The following is a 20299-nucleotide window of genomic DNA, read 5'->3' as shown; positions in this document are numbered from 1 at the left end:
CAGGGCCCTTCTATGGTTCTTGCACAGGGCCCTTCTATGGATCTTGCACAGGACCCCTCTATGGTTCTTGCACAGGACCCCTCTATGGTTCTTGCACAGGGCCCTCTATGGTTCTTGCACAGGGCCCCTCTATGGTTCTTGCACAGGGCTCTTCTATGGTTCTTGCACAGGGCCCTTCTATGGTTCTTGCACAGGGCCCTTCTATGGTTTTTGCACAGGGCCCCTCTATGGTTCTTGCACAGGGCCCTTCTATGGTTCTTGCACAGGGCCCTTCTATGGTTCTTGCACAGGGCCCTTCTATGGTTCTTGCACAGGGCCCCTCTATGGTTCTTGCACAGGGCCCTTCTATGGTTCTTGCACAGGGCCCCTCTATGGTTCTTGCACAGGGCCCCTCTATGGTTCTTGCACAGGGCTCTTCTATGGTTCTTGCACAGGGCTCTTCTATGGTTCTTGCACAGGGCCCCTCTATGGTTCTTGCACAGGGCCCCTCTATGGTTCTTGCACAGGGCCCCTCTATGGTTCTTGCACAGGGCCCCTCTATGGTTCTTGCACAGGGCCCCTCTATGGTTCTTGCACAGGGCCCCTCTATGGATCTTGCACAGGGCCCCTCTATGGTTCTTGCACAGGGCTCTTCTATGGTTCTTGCACAGGGCTCTTCTATGGTTCTTGCACAGGGCCCCTCTATGGTTCTTGCACAGGGCCCCTCTATGGTTCTTGCACAGGGCCCCTCTATGGATCTTGCACAGGGCTCTTCTATGGTTCTTGCACAGGGCCCCTCTATGGATCTTGCACAGGGCTCTTCTATGTTTCTTGCACAGGGCCCTTCTATGGTTCTTGCACAGGGCCCCTCTATGGATCTTGCACAGGGCTCTTCTATGTTTCTTGCACAGGGCTCTTCTATGGTTCTTGCACAGGGCTCTTCTATGGTTCTTGCACAGGGCCCTTCTATTGTTCTTGCACAGGGCCCCTCTATGGTTCTTGCACAGGGCCCCTCTATGGTTCTTACACAGGGCCCTTCTATGGTTCTTGCACAGGGCCCTTCTATGGTTCTTGCACAGGGCCCCTCTATGCTTCTTGCACAGGGCCCCTCTATGGTTCTTGCACAGGGCCCCTGTATGGATCTTGCACAGGGCCCCTCTATGGTTCTTGCACAGGGCCCCTCTATGGTTCTTGCACAGGGCCCCTCTATGGTTCTTGCACAGGGCCCCTCTATGGTTCTTGCACAGGGCCCCTCTATGGTTCTTGCACAGGGCCCCTCTATGGTTCTTGCACAGGGCCCCTCTATGGATCTTGCACAGGGCCCCTCTATGGATCTTGCACAGGACCCCTCTATGGTTCTTGCACAGGGCCCTTCTATTGTTCTTGCACAGGGCCCTTCTATGGTTCTTGCACAGGGCCCTTCTATGGTTCTTGCACAGGGCCCCTCTATGGATCTTGCACAGGGCCCCTCTATGGTTCTTGCACAGGGCCCTTCTATGGTTCTTGCACAGGGCCCCTCTATGGTTCTTGCACAGGGCCCTTCTATGGTTCTTGCACAGGGCCCCTCTATGGATCTTGCACAGGGCCCCTCTATGGATCTTGCACAGGGCCCTTCTATGGTTCTTGCACAGGGCCCCTCTATGGATCTTGCACAGGGCCCCTCTATGGATCTTGCACAGGGCCCCTCTATGGATCTTGCACAGGGCCCCTCTATGGATCTTGCACAGGGCCCCTCTATGGTTCTTGCACAGGGCCCCTCTATGGATCTTGCACAGGGCCCCTCTATGGATCTTGCACAGGGCCCTTCTATGGTTCTTGCACAGGGCCCCTCTATGGATCTTGCACAGGGCCCCTCTATGGTTCTTGCACAGGGCCCCTCTATGGATCTTGCACAGGGCCCCTCTATGGTTCTTGCACAGGGCCCTTCTATGGTTCTTGCACAGGGCTCTTCTATGGTTCTTGCACAGGGCCCCTCTATGGTTCTTGCACAGGGCTCTTCTATGGTTCTTGCACAGGGCCCCTCTATGGTTCTTGCACAGGGCCCTTCTATGGTTCTTGCACAGGGCCCTTCTATGGTTCTTGCACAGGGCCCTTCTATTGTTCTTGCACAGGGCCCTTCTATGGTTCTTGCACAGGGCCCTTCTATGGATCTTGCACAGGACCCCTCTATGGTTCTTGCACAGGGCTCTTCTATGGTTCTTGCACAGGGCCCTTCTATGGTTCTTGCACAGGGCCCCTCTATGGATCTTGCACAGGGCCCCTCTATGGTTCTTGCACAGGGCCCCTCTATGGTTCTTGCACAGGGCCCCTCTATGCTTCTTGCACAGGGCCCCTCTATGCTTCTTGCACAGGGCCCCTCTATGGTTCTTGCACAGGGCCCCTCTATGGTTCTTGCACAGGGCCCCTCTATGGTTCTTGCACAGGGGCCCTCTATGGTTCTTGCACAGGGCCCCTCTATGGTTCTTGCACAGGGCCCTTCTATGGTTCTTGCACAGGGCCCTTCTATGGATCTTGCACAGGGCCCCTCTATGGTTCTTGCACAGGGCCCCTCTATGGTTCTTGCACAGGGCCCCTCTATGGTTCTTGCACAGGGCCCCTCTATGGATCTTGCACAGGGCCCCTCTATGGTTCTTGCACAGGGCCCTTCTATGGTTCTTGCACAGGGCCCCTCTATGGTTCTTGTACAGGGCCCCTCTATGGTTCTTGCACAGGGCTTTTCTATGGATCTTGCACAGGGCCCCTCTATGGTTCTTGCACAGGGCCCCTCTATGGTTCTTGCACAGGGCCCTTCTATGGTTCTTGCACAGGGCCCTTCTATGGTTCTTGCACAGGGCCCTTCTATGGTTCTTGCACAGGGCCCTTCTATGGTTCTTGCACAGGGGCCCATATATTGTTCTTGCACAGGGCCCATATATTGCTGTTGCACAGGGGCCATATATTGTCCTTGCACAGGGGCCATATATTGCTGTTGCACAGGGGCCATATATTGTCCTTACACAGGGGCTGTTTTCCCCGTGTCCCCCAGTGATGCAGAATATTGTCTGCTGGGGCATCACCAGACCTGCTGCTGCTGCCCTCATTTTCGAGGTCCTCTCTCTGCACTTTCCTAATACCCGGCATTAATCACAGAGGTGTCCATTACTGTTTGCTGACAATTAAAGAAGCGTTTGCAGACTAGGTGCTCAGAGGTGTCAGATGCTTCCACTATAGCGCCACCTAGAGGTGAGATTACGAGCTATTTTACGCCTTTAATTCTGGAGTTAATCCGCCTCTCATACCTTGAGCTAGTGCAATCTCATTACTTGTATGAGGCCCTATCTGGCCGGCTCTTGTGTTCCTCCATCAGTCGCTCGGTGTGCCACGTTCTGCTTGCCCAGGGCTTGCTATGTGATGACATTTGTAAGTTAATTATCTCTTAAATCCCCCCGACCGTTTAATTTTCTACAGCTGCTGGTGCTTACGCTCTTTTCTTTTCCATTTTTTTCCCTTTCTATCACTATATGCTTGATTATTTTTTTTTTGAAAAGTTGTACTTGGACAAGTTGTAATTTTTTTATATATATATTTGCTTCAACTTTCAACTTAGAAGAAAAAGTTTAATTTAGAGAAACAGCTTGGTTTGTACAGTCATCCAAATAAAGAGCAAAAGTAAAATCACTCATGGTGTAAATGACCGAGACAGGAAACCAAGCCTGAATGTGTGGAAATTTCAGCACAGTGGGGGCAGTTTAATAGCGAGGTCATTGCAGACCCCGCTCCAATCCCAGCGTCTTCTACTTGTGGTTTCGGGCGAGTTCTTTTATTTCTTTGTTCATTAGGCACAAAAATTAGAGTGTCAGCTCTGCAGGGGAGTAATTAGTTTTTGTAAAAGCCTTATATAGTGTCCTGCTCAGCCACTGATATTACATTCTTCACTCCCCAGACGGGGAGACTCGTCTGCATCACGAGCCACAGCAGCTCAGGGTCTCGGAAAGAAATAACCCTCCCGGATTTAAGTGTTTGCCGAGATCTACAAATGAACTAATTCTAAATCACATTTGGTAAAGTCAAACAGCAGTTTACAGACAGAAATCTACAGCTGCGGGCCCGGGAGAGTCGTAATGCTCAGAAAGACTGCTGACCCCTCTGCTTTGGTGAAATATCTCTTAACAGCTCTCAGAAAATATCCATTTGTGGGAAGTGATCACCATTGGGACTGGGGGGGATAATAATTGCATTACGCACTTTCTGCAAGATATCTCATTGGCACCATACGGAGCAACGTAACCGAGCCTGACATTATGTGGGCCCAGTGCAGCTCAGCGAGACCTGCGGAGGCACGAGGTAGCGGGGTCCACACTCCTGATTGCACTAACAGACATACAACATTTCACAGGAATTGCAGACAATGGCATAACTAGAGTCCTATGGGCCCCAATGCAAGAAACGGACCTTGCCCCCCTCCCCCCACATGTTGATCAGATGTATGGGCCTTTGTGATGTTCTAAAACTTATAAATACATGTATTACCCCTCTTTATTATGTAATAATGGCCCCCACCCGGTAGTAATGTCTCCCAACCTGGGACCCTTCCTGGTATATATGTTACTGAATTATCAGCCCCTTCAGATATATATGGCTCCATCCTGGGCCCATCCTGGTATATGTCCCCCATCCTGAAGCCATCCTGGTATATATATTCTCTTTACTGGCATATACAGTATGTCCCCCATTCTGTTGTGATCCTGGTATATGTCACCCATCCTGGTATATATGACCCTTTCCCTGGGCTGATTCTGGTATATATGTCCAACATCCCGGTACATATGTCCCCCATCCTGGGCCTTATCCTGGTACATATATCCCCCATCCTGGTATATATGTCCCACATCCTGGGCTTTATTCTGGCATATATGTCCCCCATCCTGCTATACATGTCTCTCATCCTTTTATATAGGACCCCAACCTGGGCCTGATCCTGGTATATATGTCCCTCATCTTGGGCCAATTCTAGTATATAGCCCTCATCCTGGGCTCATTCTGGTATATATGTCCACCTTCCTCGTATATAGGTGTCCCCCATCCTGGGCCTTATCATGGTATATATGTCCCCCATCCTGGTATATATGTCCCCCATCCTGGTATATATGTCCCCCATCCTGGTATACATGTCTCTCATCCTGGTATATTGGACCCCATTCTGGGCCTGATCCTGGCATATATGTCCCCATCCTTGGCCCATTCTAGTACATATGTCTCTCATCCTGGCCTCATTCTGGTATATATGTCCCCCATCCCCAACACACATCCAGCTGAAGTAGGGGCATGGGCCTGCTCAATATTGCTCTCTTTGCGACCATGATCGTTATGCTCCTCATCGCAGGTTATACTTTATATAAAAGCTTAACTTTTTTTTTTATAGTACTTTAAACTATTGCAGCCTCAGAGAGTGGCTAATTGGGTAACTTGAGGAGGCACACAGTCCAATGAGCCTCTGTAGTGATTTTTTGAGCCTAAGAACCCCCAATCTGAAGGGTGTTGCTATCTCTAAAATCCTGTAGGTTCTCATCCCCCATCAGGAGTATGGCTTACTTTCAGGCGACCGGTCATTTTACTTGGTGGCTCAGTAGTGGTTAGCATTGTTGCTTCATAGTGCTATGGTCCTGCATTTATATTCAACAAAGGACATCCAATAAAAAAAGCAGTCAGTGCCAGGATCTGTAGTCTCAAGGGGGCTTTACACGCTACGACATCGCTAATGCAAACTCGTTGGGGTCACGGAATTGGTGGCGCACATCCGGCCGCATTAGTGATGCCGTTGCGTGTGACACCGATGAGCAATTTTGCATCGTTGCAAAAACGTGCAAAATCGCTCATCGGTGACATGGGGGTCCATTCTCAAAAATCGTAACTGCAGCAGTAAAGAGGTTGTTCCTCGTTCCTGCGGCAGCACACATCGCTCCGTGTGACACCGCAGGAACGAGGAAGCTCTCCTTACCTGCCTCCCGGCCGCTATGCAGAAAGAAGGAGGTGGGCGGGATGTTACGTCCCGCTCAGCTCCGCCCCTCCGCTGCTATTGGGTGGCCGCTCAGTGACATCGTTGTGACGCCGCACGGACCGCCCCCTTAGAAAGGAGGCGGTTCGCCGGTCACAGCGACGTCACCGGGCAGTACGTGTGACGGGTCTGGGCGATGTTGTGCGGCACGGGCAGCGATTTGCCCGTGTCGCGCAACAGATGGGGGCGGGTACCCACACTAGCGATATTGGTACCGATATCGCAGTGTGTAAAGCCCGCTTCAGTCCGGGGCCATACAATGAAAGCCCAGATCCCTTTTGGTCACAAAGTTGTTGTTTAATATATAAAATCCTTGCAGCTACTTCTCAGCTTTTGCGGACACATTCACTTTCTCAGTACGTCGCTGTGAGGATGTCGACTGTGCTGGCATCCAACTGAAAAGGACATGTGGGAAGAGCATTGTCAAGAGAGCTCATCTGCATCCAGCCAATGGGAGTGTTCTTAGCAATGGCTGGGCTGTCCTAACAATACCCCTCCCAAATGTCCACTCCAGTTGGATGACGACACAGTTTATAGACTCACTTGAATATATTTGCAGAATAAATAGAGATCATTTGTAGATCTATAAGAAAGCAAAGCATCTGTGGTTTTCATGGACGCACCCAGAATAATGATGATATGGCCTGGTCCAGAGGTTAGTCCAGGTCAGGTGCAGGATATTGTATGTCTTCTGGATAGTATGGCATGCGCTGATATAGCGCTATACTGTCATCTGTCAGGTATAATGGTGACATATGGCGTCATATCACCGCTGTATGGTGGCTTGGTGCAGGCGATCACCCGTATAAGTGACTGCACCCAGCCTTGGCGGTGATGGTCGTGTATTTTCCGTCCCAGCGTACTCCGGGGCGCTCAGTCATATTGTCACTTTTCTATTCTTCGGGCCACTGACAGCTGTGTAATAGGAGCACACATGGTTTGCCTATCAGTGTGAAGTGGTGATCCCATCAGCTATAAAGTGTAATATTAGACCTGCACGGATTTCTTATTGTTAATGTCAAGTGGTAATGCGATCACTTCTCGGCTATGAATAATGGCCTCTTTTATGATCTCTGCGATTCGTTAATGTCGTTGCCAGCATACCAAGAATAGGGAATTCTCCTGACTCCGAGCTTTGCTGCACACAACGTTATCACAAGCCCCGGACCCCGGAAAACCGATGACGAGACGGATATTTCTCCAATAGTCGTTATCATTACTGTAACCGAGAAGAGCAGAACTGTCTGATGGGTCCTAAGACCCAGCGCACTTACCATAGACACGGAGGACGAGAGCTGCACATGCGCCTCCATCACTCCATTCCTGGCCTTCATCAGATCAATGCCAGTCTCAGTGGTGGGGTCTGCATCTATTGGACATGTCCTCTCAATTTGTCATGAGTGCCCCATTAATGGAGTTATTAGAGGGGCCTTACCATCTTAAAAAGCTGTTGCACATCTCTAGGTGACGCCATTACTCTTTAAACAGTAAATACTCCAACTTCTAGATCCTTTGCCTTTCCTGAGATTTCTACAACTTCTAGGTTTGGCTGACCGAGGATGGTCTTCACTGGTGGGCTGGGTTAACACTTGTGATGAGCGAGCATGACCATGCTTGGGTCCTCGTAACTAGTGATGGGCGAGCACTATCATGCTCGGGTGTTTAGTCCGCTAAACGAGTAGTCAGACGCACAGATAGGTGTGACTCGAGTACCCGAGTATAATGGATGTCTTGACCATTTGTCCAGGAAAGGAAAAATGCTGAAGTTCCCCATTGACTTCCATTACACTTTTGTACTCAAGTTTTGCCCATCCAAGCGTCCGATTGCTTGTTACTATTACCAAGCACCCAAGCATGGTAGTGCCCGCTCATCACTAGTTACTAATACCGAGCATGGTAGTGCCCGCTCATCACTAGTTACTAATACCGAGCATGGTAGTGCCCGCTCATCACTAGTTACAAGTTCTGAGTTCCTGAGCATGGGAGTGCCCGCTCATCACTAGTTACGAGTACTGAGCCCCCGAGCATGGTAGTGCCCGCTCATCACTAGTTACCAGTACTGAGCACCCGAGCATGGTAGTGCCCGCTCATCACTAGTTACCAGTACTGAGCACCTGCGCATGGTAGTGCCTGCTCATCACTAGTTACTAGTACCGAGCATGGTAGTGCCCGCTCATCACTAGTTACTAGTACCGAGCATGGTAGTGCCCGCTCATCACTAGTTACTAGTACCGAGCATGGTAGTGCCCGCTCATCACTAGTTTAGACTAATACACTGCTCTCCATTGAGCGCTACGTTGGGGTTTCTGCCAGTATCCCCCCCAAAAAAAATTATATTCCAATGACTCCCCATGAGGCCATTCACTGGTATGAAGCGGGTGGACTCACCGTGGACGCTGTCTGGCCCCCGTCCTGCCATGCACAAAACGATCTAAGCACATTCATCACTCCAGGCTTTATACATATTTGATTTCATTATATTTCAGGATATTTTGTTTTTCTATTTTTCCCCTCAGATTTCGAGAGGATTTTCCCAATGATTTGATCAGTCCAGGTTCATCGTTTGCCACCGAAAGGTAATTTATGACTTATTAATTAATGCTTATTAATTTCTTGCATACTAACTGTGCCAATCATGAGCAACCCAGAGAGAAAGTTGTCCTGGGCATGAGGGACTGTTTTAGGACAGTGCAGTCCAATGGCGTTAATTGGACATGGAATAGCAGTTAAAGGGGGCTATTTTAGAAAAGTGGACCCCAAATGTTTCTTGTAATGTAAAAGTACAAAGCCAGACCGTACTCGCCCTCCTCTGCTCCAGCGACAACTCCCCGCCTCTGCAGCCAACCACTGGCCTTGATGGCTCTGCGAGTGTAGATGGCATGAGCAGCTGGGGTCAGTGATTGTCTGCAGCGGTGATGTGCACTGTAGACGTAGTGTTACCTCTGCGGGAGCGAGGGCTGGAGCAGATGAGGGCGAGGACTGTCTGGCTTTATTTCCCATTTTAGGAAACTTTTTGCGACTTTTTTTGTAAAAGTGGAAATAACCCTTTAATATTTGCTCTATATGTTGTGCACTTTATGGTCCATGTCATCCTGTAAGCTCAGTTGAACCTTGAAAGGACCTGGGCGATGATAGGTGGGTACAATGCGCCCTGCAAGTGTGCACCAATGGTTGACGGTACGTACATTATATACTCATTATAACTAGCGCTATACTCCGTGCCTATAGCTGTTATGATGTAAGTGCAATTAATGGTTTTCCTATTACACGCGGGATGACATTGCACAGCATCTTGCAGAGCATGAAAGCCGCAGTCCAGACATCCAGGCAGATTGTGGTCAGGGTCACGTTTTAGCACAGGAAACAAATGTTGGTAAACCAGAATTGTAAACCCCTCGCAGGCTTCTCCGACCTGCCTGGCCTGGCCCCCCTCCACAGCGGCTCAATGTGATCCTGGCCGGCCGCCCCTCCACAGCGGCTCAATGTGATCCTGGCCACCCGCCCTTCCACAGCGGCTCAATGTGATCCTGGCCTGCCTCCCCTCCACAGCGGCTCAATGTGATCCTGGCCGCCCGCCCTTCCACAGCGGCTCAATGTGATCCTGGCCTGCCTCCCCTCCACAGCGGCTCAATGTGATCCTGGCCGCCCGCCCCTCCACAGAGGCTCAATGTGATCCTCACATTATTGTTCAGAAATCGCCTCATAAACACATCATGAATTATTCCGTTTTTGACATTCCATATTTCGTTATATGTTCCCTTGCGATGCACAGAGACCGACCCTATCAGTGCTCGTCTAATGTACCGTCTCCTGCACATTTAGACGATATTCCCGGAAGCCCCGTAACCTGCAAGACGTGGAGGAGACCCAAGAGGGCAAATCCTGAAAAAACGCAAACACGTGGATGCCGCAATCACACATGGCGGAAAATCTCCAGTGCCGATATGGCCTAGAATCCCACAACAAAAAATTGCCACAGAGCGATTTTATGGGGCTTAATGCACCAGAATAAAATTGTTTCATGTAGGATATGTTTTTGCGCCTTACTTTGAATATGGGGCATGATTTGTAGGGAAAGGGGTGACACTTTATGGGGGTTGAAAGGGTAATAAATACATCAACTGGGCGCATGAAAAACAAGCCCTCGCACTGGAACATCGACGAAGAAATAAAAAAGTTACAGATCTCAGAAAACAGTAACATAAATTCTTTTTCACCCACTAAAATAATAATAATAAAAATGTGCACGAGTTTGGTGTTGCTGTAATCGTACCGACCTACAGAATCACGGTGACAGGTCATTTTTAGTGCACAGTAAACAATGTGAAAACCAAAACCCTAAATAAAAACAATTTTTTGTTCACCATTTCAGCTCCATTATAATCCTATTCCCGTTTTTTACTGACTGTTGTCATTCGCAATGACAAAAAAAACGCCCCCACAAAAAAAAGTGTCTTTATACGGCTATGCCGATAGGTAAATAAAATGGAAGACATTAAAGAGGTAATGGGGTTGTACCGTTTAGTTTGATGGGTGTTCGATATGTGGGTCACAGGTTTTTTGGCTCTAAACTCGCCAAGTGTCATGGCGGCATCTGATGCTGTTCACAAAGCAGAATCTGATGCGCCTCACTATGCCTTCTCTGGTGCTTCTGAATAACACAGACAAGCTCGAGCGTCGACCAGCTGTGTTTCATTAATGACCGGGCTTGTAAGAGTTAATTTCTGATGCCTGCTGGTTACCTCTTGAATCACATGTGGGAAACCTGTCAAACTTTCCCCACCTTTTTAACACGATGGAGTCTGTCTTCCTATGCCAACTATATCTTTTACTAAACCAGTTTGTGTGCTGTTGTGTTCCAGTTGCTGGTAATTTTTTGTGTCGTCTGGTTATTTCCTCTCTGCTCTTTATTTCCTCCTTATCGCGTATTGTCTTATATCTGTGTGTGCTAGCTGTGTGATAGAGGTTTTGGTTTCCCTGTTTGTTTATATCTGTGTGTTCAACCGCTCCTGTCCCCGTCCTTCCCTGGAGTGGGGGTATAAGATCAGGGCTGTACAGGAGCAGGGCTGGGAAGGCGGTCCAGACACCGTCACCATTAGAAGTATCTCTGGGATTAGGGACAGCTAGGGACCCATAGCCCGAGGGCCAGACTAGGAGCCCCAGTCGCCTATTATCCCTTCTTACATGACAGGTGGGGGTCTGGCTACTTAGATCCCCTCGGCTCCCAGGGAGGGTTATTTTTATTTTTTATTTTATTTTTGTGAAGACGTTGGAATATACATTCTTAAAAGTAGCAATTTGTAATTTTCCAATTTGTGGCCTGTGCGTGGCTTCTCCCCATTATACATTTCTCTGGCCTTGAGTCCTGTCGTCTGTCTATCTCCTCCAGTGTTGCTGCGGTTGAGTATCTTGCGCAGGAGCCATTTACATGCAAGATACGGCATTAATATTGATGTGCTGTCAGGTAATTTCTCCCAGTGCCGGCAGCACATAAATACCATTACCGAGTAATTAGTCAGCATCAAGCTGAGTCCTGATTGAAGAAAACTTTGTCAAGTGTCGCCTACCTGCTCGCGTTCCTCCATCAGTCAATCTACAAAATCAGAAATCTTCCCATTTCCTTCTCCTGTGTTATCTGCTCGGTTAATATTCCTGGTCGCCCCTGTGCCTATTTAGTCATCTACATAGACGTCTTTGGGGGAAATTCTGTTAAAAGCAGCGTCTTCTGAGGATGAGTTACATGTGGCAGACGAGCCTTGTAGACATTTGCATCTGTTTTAGAAGTTGCGGATTAGTTGGTGCCCTTGGAGCCGGAGCTGATTTATATGCCGCGTACGTCACGGAGGAAACGTGTGGCCGTTTTTCATTGAGAAATCGCGGTCTCGGGATCTCGCCACCTAAAGTCCTGCATTTGTCCCTACTTAGTTACTGTTGATGACCCATTTGTCACCTGGATTATATTTTTAGCGGGTGTCGGGGACGTATCTCATACTTGACGGGGATGGCAAATTAAACTATAATACTTCACAGCGTGTAATAAAACCTAGAGCCTTCTAATCATTGCACAGTCCGGGAGGAAGCCGAAATTGGAGGATTACGTGTATGATAATGAAGGAGCTGCAGGGAGAGATAAGAGGAAAGTTTACATCTCATCTATATTATTATCAGGGCAGATATTAACCAATCTGTCACCTGACGTGACGAAATACAGGTATATATTGATGTGAATGGGGCATCTGATCTTATGCACTTAAAGCTTAGACATCAAAAGGTAAAAAGTTCTGCAACTTTATAATATCCTTCTTCTGGCAGTCTTTTTTTTCTAGACCCCGAGCATATCTGGCAGTAGAAAGTCATGTTAAAGTAAGAAAGGAATTAAAAATCTTCAATCTTCAAAAAGTTTATAGGGGGGGTGAGAATCCACGCTTCAGACAAAGAACTGCTTTGGGGAGGTTGGCTAAGCTGGGTGGATGCTGGGAGTGTCTGCATTTACTATGCAGTTATGTATTCTACTATTTGCTATTATGTAGGAAACCCCTACATTGATGCATGGTATGCCCATATTTCTGAGGACTATAAAAGATGATTCTCATTAAGATAATATGGAGAGCTTTGGTAGTCACATGCCTGTATATTTCTTTAATTCTCGCCAGGGCCGTAGAATGAATCCCAGAAACTTTAAATTAAAGTAGGAACTACATCAACAGTCGCTTCAAATTAATTTACTGGCACAGGCTTTGTACAGTCCGGTCCTGCACTCCTCGTCACTGGTAGGTTAGAAAAATTGTGAGTTGGCGCCAATCAACTATCTTTAGGCCGGCGTCAAAGGACCGTATTTTCTCACATCCGATTATGCTACTCACACTCTAATCAGAATCTGATCAGAGTGGGATCTGATTTTCTCGGATGTGGAGAAGATGGGAAAAAAATTCTCCAAATTCTGTCAGTTAGTGAAAATCGGACCACATTGGGGCGTCATCCAAGTCCGGTCTTTTTTTTTTTTTTTTTACGGACCCATTGACTCGCATGGCCGAGTCCAATCTTTTTTACTGATGAAATTCATGGATGCTGCATTTTTTTTTCCTTCGCAATACTCTGTCCAAGGAAAAAATTGGTCATGTGCATAGAATAACATTGGCCCAAATGTGAATCGATGACCAAAACTACAGTCGTGTGACCCCAGCCTTATAGTGTATTGGGGGTTGGTTCTGGTAGTTTAGGTTATTTAGATTTTGTGCTTAAAGGGGTCTTCAATGCGATGACAGTAAACCTTTGTGGCTCAGTGGTTACCAGTAAATAGCAGTTCAGTGGTCCTCATATGACGGCGGCTCAGTGGTTATCACTGGACGGCAGCTTAGTCATTAGCCCCGGGCAGCGGCTCAGTTGTTCTCATCTGACTGTGGCTCAGTGTTTATCACCAGATAGCGACTCAATAGTTAGCACTGGATGGGGGGCAACAGCTCAGTGGTTATCAACAGACGGTGGCTCAGTGGTTATCACTGCAGCCTTGCAGCTTTTGGGTTGTGTACGAATCCCACCAATGACATCTGCAAGAGGTTTACATCTCCCTCTGTTTGTGAGGGTTTCCTCCCACACTCCACAGACAATGATAGGAAACTTAAGGGTACTTTACACGCTGCGATCTCGCTAGCAAGATCGCTAGCGAGCGTACCCGCCCCCGTCGGTTGTGCGTCACGGGCAAATCGCTGCCCGTGGCGCACAACATCGCTTACCCCCATCACACGGATTTACCTTCCCAGCGACGTCGCTCTGGCCGGCGATCCGCTTCCTTATCAAGGGGGCGGTTTGTGCGGCGTCACAGCAACGTCACACGGCAGCCATCCAATAGAAGCAGAGGGGCGGAGATGTGCGGGACGTAACATCCCGCCCACCTTCTTCCTTCCTCATTGCCGGTGGACGCAGGTAAGGAGATGTTCGTCGCTCTTGCGGTGTCACACATAGCGATGTGTGCTGCTGCAGGAACGACGAACAACAATCGTACCTGCAGCAGCAACGATATTATGAAAAGGAGCGACGTATCAACGATTTTTGACATTTTTGCGATCGTTGATCGTCGATCCTTGGTGTCACACGCTGCGATGTCGCTAACGACGCCGGATGTGCGTCACAAACCCCGTGACCCCGACGATATATCGTTAGCGATGTCACAGCGTGTAAAGCCCCCTTCGGATTGTGAACCCAGTGGGGACAGTAATGTATGTAAAGCACTGTGGAATTAATGGTGCTAAATAAGTGGGTAAAATAAATTAACTTCGCTGCTGCCCTATAACATATCTCTTTCCTTTTTTCAGGCAGTTTGCAAGCTCAAACCCAGGAACTGAATGCTCCTCCTAGTGTGTGTGTGTGTCTATGTGTATATATATATATATATATATATATATATATATACTAGCTGTACTACCCGGCTTCGCCAGGGTTAATATCTGCTGTTAACAAAATAGAATATATTAACAAAAATGTATTCTGCACACAAAAAAACACAAGACAAATAGATATAAATGTAATTATAATGTCTGTCTCCCCCTCTGTATATATCTCTATATCTTTGTCTGTCTCTTTCCCTGTCTGTCTCTGACTGTCTCTTTCTCCGTCCGTCTCAATCTCTTTCCCTGTCTGTCTATCTATCTCTGTCACTTTCCCTGTCTGTCTCTTTCCCTCTCTTTCCCTGTCTCTCTTTCCCTCTTTCACTATGTCTCTTACCCTGTCTGTCTCTTTCCCTGTCAGTCTGTCTCTTTGTCTGTGTCTGTCTCTTTGTGTCTGTCTCTTACCCCGTCTGTCTGTTTCTTACCCTGTGTGTGTCTGTCTCTTTGCCTGGCTGCATTGTGACACACCAACATTCCATATAAGGGCGTGGCTGCGCATTCTTCTGAAGTTCTGGCTGCACTGTGGCTCCCAGCTCAATTCGCTTTAATGGAGGCAGGTTTTTTGGTGAATAACTGTAAAGCGCAGGGTTAAAATTTCCCCTCAAAACATAGCCTATGACGCTCTCGGGGTCCAGATGTGTGAGTGTGCAAAATTTTGTGGCTGTAGCTGCGACAGTGCAGATACCAATCCCGGACACACACACACACACACACACACACACACACACACAGACACACACACACAGACACACATTCAGCTTTATATATTAGATAATAAAGTTTTATTTCTATAGCACCAACATATTTCGCAGCGCTTTACAATTAATTACTATTACATATATACATACAGTATATGCTCTTCCTATACAGTGTGTGTATATATGTATGTTTGTATATATATATATATGTGTATAATATGTGTATATATAGATATATATATATGCTGTATGTCTATATTATACCGGGACGGTACATAGCTCTCATTACAAATAGTGTATACAGTTGAAACCAGAAGTGTACATCCACTATCTAAAAAAACACATCTGCATGTTTTTCTCACTATCTGACATGAAATCAGAATAAACCTTTCCTGTTTTAGGTAAATTGTGATTTCTATTTGCCAAATGCCAGAATAATGAGAGAGCATGTTTTCAGGCATTTTTATTACTATTTGCAAAGTCAGAAGTTTCCATACACTTTGAGTACTGTGCCTTTAAACAATATGGGACGGCCCATATGATGATGTCATGTCTTTAGAAGCTTCTGATAGTTTTTTTTTTTTTTTTGCAACATCTGAGTTAATTACAGACACACCTGTGGATGTATTTTGATGCACTCCGGAAACACACGGCTTCTTTGTGTAACATCATGGTAAAGTCAAAAGAAATCAGCCAAGATCTCAGGAAGAGAATTGTGGACTTGCACAAGTCTGGTTCATCCTTGGGTGCAATTTCCAGATACCTGAAGGTGCCTTGTTCATCTGTACAATCAATTATACCCAAGTACAAACAAGATGGGAATGTCCAGCCGTCATACCGCTCAGGAAGGAGACGGGTTCTGTGTACAGAGATGAACGAGCTTTGGTCAGACATGTGCAGATCAACCCAAAAACCAAAGCAAAAGACCTTGTGAAGATGCTGGCGGAAGCTGGTAAGATTGTGTCATTATCCACAGTGATATGAGTACCGTATCAACATGGGCTAAAAGACCTCTCTGCCAGGAAGAAGCCATTACTCCAAAAGAAAGAGAAAAAAGCCAGATTAATGTTTGTAAATACACACAGGAACAAAGACCTTAATTTCTGGAGACGTCCTGTGGTCTGATGAAACTAAAATTGAACTGTTTGGCCACAATGACCATTGTTACATTTGGAGCAAAAAGGGAGAAGCTTTGATGCCTAAGACCACCATCCCAACTGTGACACACGGGGGCGGCAGCATCATGTTGGGGGGTTGTTTTGCTGCAGGAGGGACTGGTGACTTCACAAAATTGATGGCATTATGAGGAAAGAAGATTATATGGCCATACTGAAGAACATCTCAAGACATCTGCAGGAACTGAAAGCTTTGGGTCTTCCAAATGGACAATGACCCGAAGATACTGAAAAACTGGTTACAAAGTGGCTTAAGGATAACAAAGTCAATGTTTTGGAGTGGCCATCACAAAGCCCTGATCTCAATCCTATTGAAAATGTATGGGCAAAGCTGAAAAGGCCGGAGCGAGCGGCGACCTCCAAACATGGCTCAGCTACACCAGATCTGTCAGGAGGAATCGGCCCAAATTCCACCAACTATTGTGAGAAGCTTCTGGAAGGATCCAAAACATTTCCCCCAAGTCACACAGTGTAAGGGCAATGCCACCAAATACTAATGACACGGAGGAAACGTCACTGCGCAGAAAGGAAGAAAAATGCCTGAAAACATTTTTTCTCTCTCTCTCTCATTATTCTGGCATTTGCCAAATATAAATAATTTTGGTTCCTAATTGACCGAAAACTGGAAAAAATCGTGCAGATGTGTCTGTATAGAGAGCGGAGGGAAAACCTGCAGATGTGTCTGTATAGAGAATGGAGGGAAAAACCTGCAGATGTGCCTGTATAGAGAATGGAGGGAAAAACCTGCAGATGTGTCTGTATAGAGAGCGGAGGGAAAACCTGCAGATGTGTCTGTATAGAGAATGGAGGGGAAAACCTGCAGATGTGTCTGTATAGAGAAGGGAGGGGAATTGAGGGTTATAACTGTATATGTCTACAGTATAACTATACCATAACAGTGCATATCTCTGATTACATATAGTATATGGTATATTTGTCTATAGTATACCGGGATGATGCATATCTCTTATTATATATAGTATATATTTGTCTCTAGTATACCGGAATGGTGCATATCTCTGATTACATATAGTATATACAGTATATGTGTATAGTATACCGGGATGGTGCTTATCTCTGATTACATATAGTATATACAGTATATGTGTATAGTATACCGGGATGGTGCATATCTCTGATTACATATAGTATATACTGTATATGTGTATAGTATACCGGGATGGTGCATATCTCTGATTATATTTATAGTATATACTGTATATGTGTATTGTATACCGGAGTGGTCTCAATGCAAGGGGGAACTTGAATTAAACAAGCTCCCCCTTGCATTGAGGTTGTTCCAGACCTGATATGTTTCTATAACTATCGGGTGGATTGAATAATCCCGGTTTTAATAGGTGAAGGATCACTTTATGTCTATTATCTATTTTTAGACTATTTATATTAAAGGTTATGTGTTAATAACACATGGTGCTTTGATGAATTGGATTTACATGTGAGATTTTAAGTTTGGATACCTACTGGTGATCATTAATTGCTTTTTCTATACCGGAATGGTGCATATCTCTGATTACATATAATATATATATATACAGTGCCTAAAAGTAGTCTTCAACCCCCTGCAGATTTAGCAGGTTTGATAAGATGCAAATAAGTTAAATCCTGCTCTTGTTTGAAGTTTGCAGGCGCTATTAACAGAGGCATAAATCTTACAAACCAACAAGTTATGTTGCTCAGTTAAATTTTAATAAATTTTCAACATAAAAGTGTGGGTCAATTATTATTCAACCCCTAGGTGTAATATTTTGTGGAATAACCCTTGTTTGCAATTACAGCTAATAATCGTCTTTTATAAGACCTGATCAGGCCGGCACAGGTCTCTGGAGTTATCTTGGCCCACTCCTCCATGCAGATCTTCTCCAAGTTATCTAGGTTCTTTGGGTGTCTCATGTGGACTTTAATCTTGAGCTCCTTCCACAAGTTTTCAGTTGGGTTAAGGTCAGGAGACTGACTAGGCCACTGCAACACCTTGATTTTTTCCCTCTTGAACCAGGCCTTGGTTTTCTTGGCTGTGTGCTTTGGGTCGTTGTCTTGTTGGAAGATGAAATGACGACCCATCTTAAGATCCTTGATGGAGGAGCGGAGGTTCTTGGCCAAAATGTCCAGGTAGGCCGTGCTATCCATCTTCCCATGGATGCGGACCAGATGGCCAGGTCCCTTGGCTGAGAAACAGCCCCACAGCATGATGCTGCCACCACCATGCTTGACTGTAGGGATGGTATTCTTGGGGTCGTATGCAGTGCCATCCAGTCTCCAAACGTCACGTGTGTGGTTGGCACCAAAGATCTCGATCTTGGTCTTATCAGACCAGAGAACCTTGCACAAGTCTGTCTCAGAGTCCTCCAAGTGATCATGAGCAAACTGTAGACGAGCCTTGACATGACGCTTTGAAAGTAAAGGTACCTTACGGGCTCGTCTGGAACGGAGACCATTGCGGTGGAGTACGTTGCTTATGGTATTGACTGAAACCAATGTCCCCACTGCCATGAGATCTTCCCGGAGCTCCTTCCTTGTTGTCCTTGGGTTAGCCTTAACTCTTCGGACAAGCCTGGCCTCTGCACGGGTGGAAACTATCAAAGGCTGTCCAGTCCGTGGAAGGCTAACAGTAGTTCCATAAGCCTTCCACTTCCGGATGATGCTCCCAACAGTGGAGACAGGTAGGCCCAACTCCTTGGAAAGGGTTTTGTACCCCTTTCCAGCCTTGTGACCCTCCACGATCTTGTCTCTGATGGCCTTGGAATGCTCCTTTGTCTTTCCCATGTTGACCAAGTATGAGTGCTGTTCACAAGTTTGGGGAGGGTCTTAATTAGTCAGAAAAGGCTGGAAAAAGAGATAATTAATCCAAACATGTGAAGCTCATTGTTCTTTGTGCTTGAAATACTTCTTAATACTTTAGGGGAACCAAACAGAATTCTGGTGGTTTGAGGGGTTGAATAATAAATGACCCTCTGAATAAACTTTTCACAATTTAAAAAAAAAAAGAAGAAGTAAGAAGTATTTCAGACACAAAGAATAATGAGCTTCACATGTTTGGATTAATTATCTCTTTTTCCAGCCTTTTCTGACTAATTAAGACCCTCCCCAAACTTGTGAACAGCACTCATACTTGGTCAACATGGAAAAGACAAAGGAGCATTCCAAGGCCATCAGAGACAAGATCGTGGAGGGTCACAAGGCTGGCAAGGGGTACAAACCCTTTCCAAGGAGTTGGGCCTACCTGTCTCCACTGCTGGGAGCATCATCCGGAAGTGGAAGGCTTATGGAACTACTGTTAGCCTTCCACGGCCTGGACAGCGTTTGAAAGTTTCCACCCGTGCCGAGGCCAGGCTTGTCCGAAGAGTCAAGGCTAACCCAAGGACAACAAGGAAGGAGCTCCGGGAAGATCTCATGGCAGTGGGGACATTGGTTTCAGTCAATACCATAAGTAACGTACTCCACCGCAATGGTCTCCGTTCCAGACGAGCCCGTAAGGTACCTTTACTTTCAAAGCGTCATGTCAAGGCTCGTCTACAGTTTGCTCATGATCACTTGGAGGACTCTGAGACAGACTGGCTCAAGGTTCTCTGGTCTGATGAGACCAAGATCGAGATCTTTGGTGCCAAGCACACACTTGACGTTTGGAGACTGGATGGCACTGCATACGACCCCAAGAATACCATCCCTACAGTCAAGCATGGTGGTGGCAGCATCATGCTGTGGGGCTGTTTCTCAGCCAAGGGGCCTGGCCATCTGGTCCGCATCCATGGGAAGATGGATAGCACGGCCTACCTGGAGATTTTGGCCAAGAACCTCCGCTCCTCCATCAAGGATCTTAAGATGGGTCGTCATTTCATCTTCCAACAAGACAACGACCCAAAGCACACAGCCAAGAAAACCAAGGCCTGGTTCAAGAGGGAAAAAATCAAGGTGTTGCAGTGGCCTAGTCAGTCTCCTGACCTTAACCCAATTGAAAACTTGTGGAAGGAGCTCAAGATTAAAGTCCACATGAGACACCCAAAGAACCTAGAT

The 20299-nt window shown here is 46.7% G+C and overlaps 1 protein-coding gene across 8 annotated transcripts in view; it reads left to right on the top strand.

Moving 5' to 3' along the window:
- PKNOX2 (PBX/knotted 1 homeobox 2) overlaps positions 1–20299 on the top strand; it is a 410686-nt gene that overhangs the window by 226837 nt on the left and 163550 nt on the right. For all 8 annotated transcript variants that reach the window (XM_075328081.1, XM_075328085.1, XM_075328082.1 and 5 more), the window contains exon 4: positions 8530–8589. The gene's annotated coding sequence lies outside the window, so the exon portion shown is untranslated. The remainder of the gene's footprint in view (positions 1–8529; positions 8590–20299) is intronic.

Source organism: Anomaloglossus baeobatrachus, chromosome 11 (assembly GCF_048569485.1).
Source record: "Anomaloglossus baeobatrachus isolate aAnoBae1 chromosome 11, aAnoBae1.hap1, whole genome shotgun sequence".
Lineage (NCBI taxonomy): Eukaryota > Metazoa > Chordata > Amphibia > Anura > Aromobatidae > Anomaloglossus > Anomaloglossus baeobatrachus.
This window is presented reverse-complemented; position numbering and strand designations above follow the sequence as displayed.